Here is a 6508-nt window from a genome sequence, read left to right as displayed (position 1 = left end):
CATGAATGTTTATAGCAGCACTATTCACAATAGTCAAAAAGTGGAAACAACCAAAATGTCCACCAACTGATGACTGGATAACCAACTGTGGTAGATCCATACAATGGAATATTATTTGACAATAAAAAAAGAATTAAAACACTGATATATGCTGCAACTTGGATGAACCTTGAAAACATTATACTAAGTGAAAGAAGCCAGACACAAAGGACCACACATTGTATGATTCCATTTATGTGGAATGTCAAAAATAAGGTAAATCTATAGAGTCAGAAATTAGGTTTCTGGTTAGTGGGTTTCCCATGGCTGGATGGGGAATGAGGAGATTGGGGGTGACAGCTAAATAAGCTTTAAAAAAATACCTCCTTTATCTAGAAACAGATAAATGATATTGCTACAATATCTCTTGTAGCAAGATATTGGTAAGCCTGCAAGTTGTTGCAAACTCAATCTCATGAGTTCTTACACATTTGTGTACTCACCTGTCCCTGGTAGTGCAGAAGCTCTGAATTTAGCCTCAGAAGCACTAGGTTTTGTGTCTTGTATTCCTCTTACTAGATGGCCTTGAGAAACTCACTTAACTCTTCCAAGTCTTATTAGACAGAGATCATAATAACTAACTCACAGACATATTGTGACTAAATGATATGACATTGGTCAGAAGGCTTATCAACTATAAATTACTATACAAATGTAAGTGGTTGCTATTGTCAGTTCTATAGACTCGGGGTCTTGAGAAGTCAGGCCCAAAGAGACCTGACTTGAATCACTCAATTATACCAAATTCAGGAGCCAAAATATTTTTTCCCATAAGTTATTGGGATACAGGTGATATTTGCTTGCATGAGTAAGTTCTTCAGTGGTGATTTGTGAGATTTTGGTGCACCCATCACCCGAGCCAAAATCTTAATCTACAGTGAGAAATCACACTGCCAAGCAGATCAAATCATGTCAGTCTGTCTACTCAGTTCCTTCCAAGGAAAGAAATCTATTTGGGAAACCCAATTACCATCAGAAGGTTGCTTAGACAGTGTAAAATCAGGGCCAAGGAGCTGGATTATCCTGGGAGCATTATGAAGATAAAGCAAACTAATGGATCACTTTCCTCCCCTGTGGGGATAGATCTGTCAAACAGAACAAACATCCTTCTTTCTTTAATGCAGTAGACTGCTCATAAATCCACCCTTACACCTCTATTTTTCCAGGTAATATTCCTCCCACTCTGATTATGTATAACTACCTCCACTTCAGCCCTCTTCATTTGACACATTGTTATAACAAGCCAATTCCCAATTTCCAACTCCTTTTGTATTTATTGCATTTTTCAGTAGACTGCTTTCCTGGTGACAATTTGTGACATAGAATTCCTCACAGTCTCTATAGAAACTTTGATCTAAGCATTTCCCAGAGAAAGCTAATCTCACTATATGGTGTGGCTTCTTTTCTGATCCAGTTGTCTTGTCTTCTTCCAAACAACTTATCTCCAACCTGAAAAGTACTCTACAAGTGTGAATTATTATGATCACTGTTAGTTATGCAGGTCAATACCTTAATGCTTGGTTACCATGGAATGATTAGAACCTTCTGGTAAAACACAGTCCTCAATGACTCTAGCTTTTCTGCCTTCCTGGCAAACACATACTACTGTTTTAAAAAATCAGCTTTGCTTGGAAAAAAAAATGTCTATGGTTATAAAAAACATTCAAGTCATTGGACCATTGTTACTCTCACTGAAAGTTCTCTACTATTCTAAAATTAAAATGTAGTTATTAGCAGATGTATTGAGTGTGTCCAGAAATAAAGATATTATTATTGATCTCACATGGCATAGTGGAGAGAAGGTGAATTTCAGAATCAGAGAGTTGGTTTGATATTCTGACACAGCCTCTTATGAGTAATGTGTCTTGGTCCAGTTAATTAACCACTCTGAAATTCACTTTCTTTATCCATTATAAATAACTCATTGAGGGTGTCCTGCAACCATGAAAAATAAAGCAAGACAGCAAGCAAAGTAATTGGTATGTTGTAGGTACAACATAAAAGATAGCTATTATTATTGGGGCCTTTGCATTCTTTAAAGAGGCCTCTATCTTTGTGAGCTTAAAATCAGTATTGGTCTTGGCTTGCTAGGTAACCTTCAGAAAGCCTGGGTCTTTCTGTTCGTTATTTGAAAAGTAAAGGGAAAATGACATTTTTCATGTTTAAAAGTAATAACAGTGTGGTTACATAAGTTTTTCTCAGCCCACTGAAATTTTTTCTTACATATTTCAAAAAAGTGTCTCAGTGCATTATAGAACCTAAGTAAGGTTTATAGGGCAGACGCTTAAGAAATGACCTTCTATGTGGAGAAACACAAACAGTATCTGTATGAATTTTCTCATCTGATCTCACCTACTATTTCAGGAGAGAGAGTAGCTCACAGCATTACAGACTTCTGACTTCAAAGCCTCTTAGTTTTAAAACTGCTGTTTGACTTGGAAAAACCATGGTCGGATGCTTAGGCTTTTAAAAAATCAAACACCATTTAAAAGTCCTGGTAACTGCATTCCCTGGGTTTTATAACCTGATTCTTTTCCAGAAAGGAAAGAATGATCTGTGAAAGGAATACTATGTAATGAAGCATTTTTAGTGAGTCAAATTTTTTACTTTCTAAAAGTGCTCTGAGTGTTGATGACACTAGTGCAACTCTTCCACTGAATAAAACAGATGCAGAAAACAGAAAAATCTAAGAGGAGAGGCCTGGTGCAGAATACCAAATATAAGACAGTCCTAAATGAAGCAAAGGGAGTTTCTCAAATTTCTTCTTTTTAAGATGATGTTCTCTGGGTTCTTTATGTTCCTGGGCTGGCCTTTCAGGTTTCTTGAGCCTGTCCTACCCCTGCCATAGCATCTCAGTCACTCAAAGGAATATTGCCTCCTTTTCTTCCATTGACCCCTTATGTTAGTCTGCTAGGGCTGCCATAACAAAATATTATAGCCTGGGTGGCTTAAACCACAGAAATTTATTTTCTCACAGTTGTTGAGGCTAGAAACCCATGATCGGGTGTCAGCATGGTCAAGTTCTAGTGAGGGCATTATAGATGTCCTTGCTTCTCTATGTCCACCATCTCCCAGTGTGGTCTTGTGACCTCTTTGCGCATACATAGAGAACGGAAGCAAGCTCTCTCTGATGTCTCTTCTTATAAGGTCCCTAATCTCATCAAGACTCATGACTTCCTCATAACCTATTACCTCCCAAAATGTTCCACCTCTAAATATCATCATGTTGGAGGTTAGAGCTTTACCATGGGAATTTGGGGTAGAAAACAATTCAGTCTATAGCACTCCTCTAAACCTCTCCCTACCATATCACTTTACTGAAATTTAATGGCTTCATGGTTTATTCTGCTTTATAGTGTGACAGTCACCAGATAAAGTGAACTGATACACTTATGGAAGTTAAGTAGAAAAGTTAAACCCCACATCAGGTTTAAAGTCTGAATACAAAAGGGTCAATGGCTTCTTGTGCAAAAGGTTTTACATAATAACTTTACTTGGATGAATTTGCCAATATTCAGAGATTGGTCTTCAGTCTTCCAGACTCAGAAATCAGATTTTTATAGATCCAGCTTTCAGAATCCAACCTCTAATGAGAAAATTCACATTTACATAGCTCACAAAACTTTTGTGCAAATAAGAATGCCAATACATTTGTAGAGAATGATAGATAAAAGCTCTCTCACACACGAGGATATTCACATTGACACAGACTCCAAATTCTAATGTGTTCTTCTTGGAAAGTCAACTTATAATCAGAAAGCTGCTTGCTAAACAAGAATTCAGAGGACAAGAGATTATCTGCCTAATTAAAATATCTAGTATCATGAGGCTAAGAAAGCCTGATCTATCCGACCTCACTGTAGAAATATCCTTAAACCTAAAGGATCATGAGAAACAGTCGATTGGCTGGACCTTCTCTTCCTGAAGTATGCCCAGATTGGGCCTCCCAAGTCACTCTGATGTGCCACACTTCTGTTGCTAAATTATATCACGGATGATGAAATTCTCCAGTCTTGCTCAGGCCTGGGAGCCACTGCACCTCTTTCATAAGGATATTATAATGTGAGAGTTCAGGACAAGGGCTTGAGAGCTAGACGATCTCAGTTCTGCCACTTTCTGGCCGTGTGACCTTGAGGACTTCATTGAAAATGTCCTAAACATCAGTTTCCTCCGTTGCAATATTAAGAAAATAACCTCATTTAATTTGCAAAATTGTCATAAGGATTACATATGTAATATTTCTCACAAATTAGCCTTTGTAAATACTAAAAAAACTTACCTATTATTTAGTGGGAATTTACAAATCTGTTTAAATTCATTATCTGATTTTATAGTGTGACTCCCAGGGCACAATCTCATTTGTCTTATTTCCAACTTCCTTGCAGCTATGGTTTATCTCATATTTGCTCCTGGAACCTATCTATCATACTGATTATAGAAACATGTGAGTAACTCTTTCTAGAATACACACTGACTTTTCTGTCCAGTGACAGAGGGCTGCAGGAGATACCATTACTGACCACTTTTCTAGGACAGGAGTGGAGAGTTCGGGCCACAAAGAGAGAACATCACTGTGGAAAGTTTGTGATAGTGTTGAAAATAGGCAACAGAAGACACCATAGAGGTAAAAGGCAGAAGTAAACTGCTTATGTTCTCATGGGTTTGCCAAAACCCTTGATTCCCTCTTTCCTTTATTTTATACTTTCTTTATTGCAAAATATACTATAGCTATCCAAAAGTATATATGCTGGCTTTATTCACAATTGTTTCCTTGCTTTTTTTATATTTTTGCTACCTTAATATTGGTCCCTAGCTATTTTAGTCTGTTTTTGAACTTCACGTAAATGTAATCACATATTATTTTATGATTCCACTTCACTCTTCCACTTGGGGCCCCAAGAAGGCAGCATCATGCAGAGTAGCAACAGTTGCAAAGTATGACCACTGGGCCTTGGGCAGCCCATGGACTGCCCTGCACCAGCATGTTGTCCTGTTGTTCTCACCAGGGACAGAAGCAGCTCAGAATGCTGGACTTCAAAGAGCTTTGTTCTTGCAGTCAGGGACTAGAAACCCTAAGCAGTGATCCGTTAGTGGACATAGGACCAAGGAAATGTCAGTAGTTGCCACACAGTGAATAACTTGACTGCTGTGTCTTAAGTTTTTAACTTTCATCCATGATGTTGGATATAGTTATAGTGCATTCATTTTCGTTACTATATGGTATCTCATTCTATGAATATAACAGATAATTTATCTATTCTACTTTTTATAGAAATTATTTTGATTCTCCAGTTTCTTTTCAGATCATATAAATTTTTCTCCTTTTACTAATGATTTTCATGAAGAGGAACAACTCTGAGTCTTAAATCAATTTTTGAGGCCTTATTTTGGCAAGGGTCTCTATATATTATTTTATATATAAAAGAATAATTAAGATTATTAACATAATAATTTTTAAAAAGTTTTTAGGTTCCAGTTTTATCTATTCTGAATAATGCTTCTTTGAAAATGCTTGTACATATCAGGGGTGAATCTGTAACAAAAGAATCAAATGGACATTCTAAAATTTTACAATGTAATATATGAAAGTAAGAATGTAACAGATTGGTTTAACAGCAGATGGGACACAATTTCCATTAACTGAAAGACAGATCAATGCAAAGGACTCAAATTAAAGTATAAAGAGAAAAAGAACTGGTAGGATTTTTAAAAAAAATGTAGAAAAGTTCCAACGTTGAATTGTGTGGCCTGACCTAGTCCCAGCCAGTCAAAGTGCCAATATTCCCTTAGTCACAGGATTGAATCAAGAGTTGGCATGTAATTTGTTTTGGTGCAATCAGAGCTAATTTTGGAGCTTAGTTTTGAACCACTGGGATGTGATGCTCTCTTTTCCATTGAATTTGAACCTGAAACTTCAGTGTTAACCTGGAACTTCTGGGCTGGTGTCTAGTTAGGGTCAAGAGAGAAGAGTAACTAAGTCCTGATAAGATCATTTGAGACCCTGGAGAGAGCTACAACAATCCTATCCTTGACAGTTATGTGAGCAAATATTTCTACTCTTGCTTTAGATCTGTTAGAGTTGGTTTTTTGCTTTGTTTTGTTTTTCTCGCCTTCAACAAGAGCCTTAACTATAAATACGTCTTCACTCTTGTGCATTCCCCAAATGCCCTCTTGCATGCCATGCAAAAGGAAATGTAGATCTCATAGTATGGAGAACTTCAGACCAACTCCCTGGCCTATCTCCTAAAGTGTATATGATCTTGAATCTGGCCCTTTCTAGCATTGCTCTAGAAGGCTGACTGACAGCACAAGGGACCGCTGTGTAGAAATCTCCTTCTTCATTGGCTCCCCAGTGACCTATATTCATTTAGCAAGGCTTGCATTCCTCTGTCCCTTGCTCATTTTTTAGACCCTAAGTTTAACATATTGTTTTAATTAACATTTTAGGAGCTAAACTCAGAGAGCAGTG

General features: G+C 37.3%; 1 non-coding gene across 1 annotated transcript; it reads left to right on the top strand.

Moving 5' to 3' along the window:
* The first annotated feature begins 5322 nt into the window (after positions 1 to 5322).
* Positions 5323 to 5438, top strand: LOC112209171 (U5 spliceosomal RNA). Its single transcript, XR_002943819.1, has one exon. It is a non-coding gene; the product is annotated as a U5 spliceosomal RNA (small nuclear RNA).
* Positions 5439 to 6508: the final 1070 nt, after the last annotated feature.

This window comes from Pan troglodytes, chromosome 3 (assembly GCF_028858775.2).
Source record: "Pan troglodytes isolate AG18354 chromosome 3, NHGRI_mPanTro3-v2.0_pri, whole genome shotgun sequence".
Classification (NCBI taxonomy): domain Eukaryota; kingdom Metazoa; phylum Chordata; class Mammalia; order Primates; family Hominidae; genus Pan; species Pan troglodytes.
This window is presented reverse-complemented; position numbering and strand designations above follow the sequence as displayed.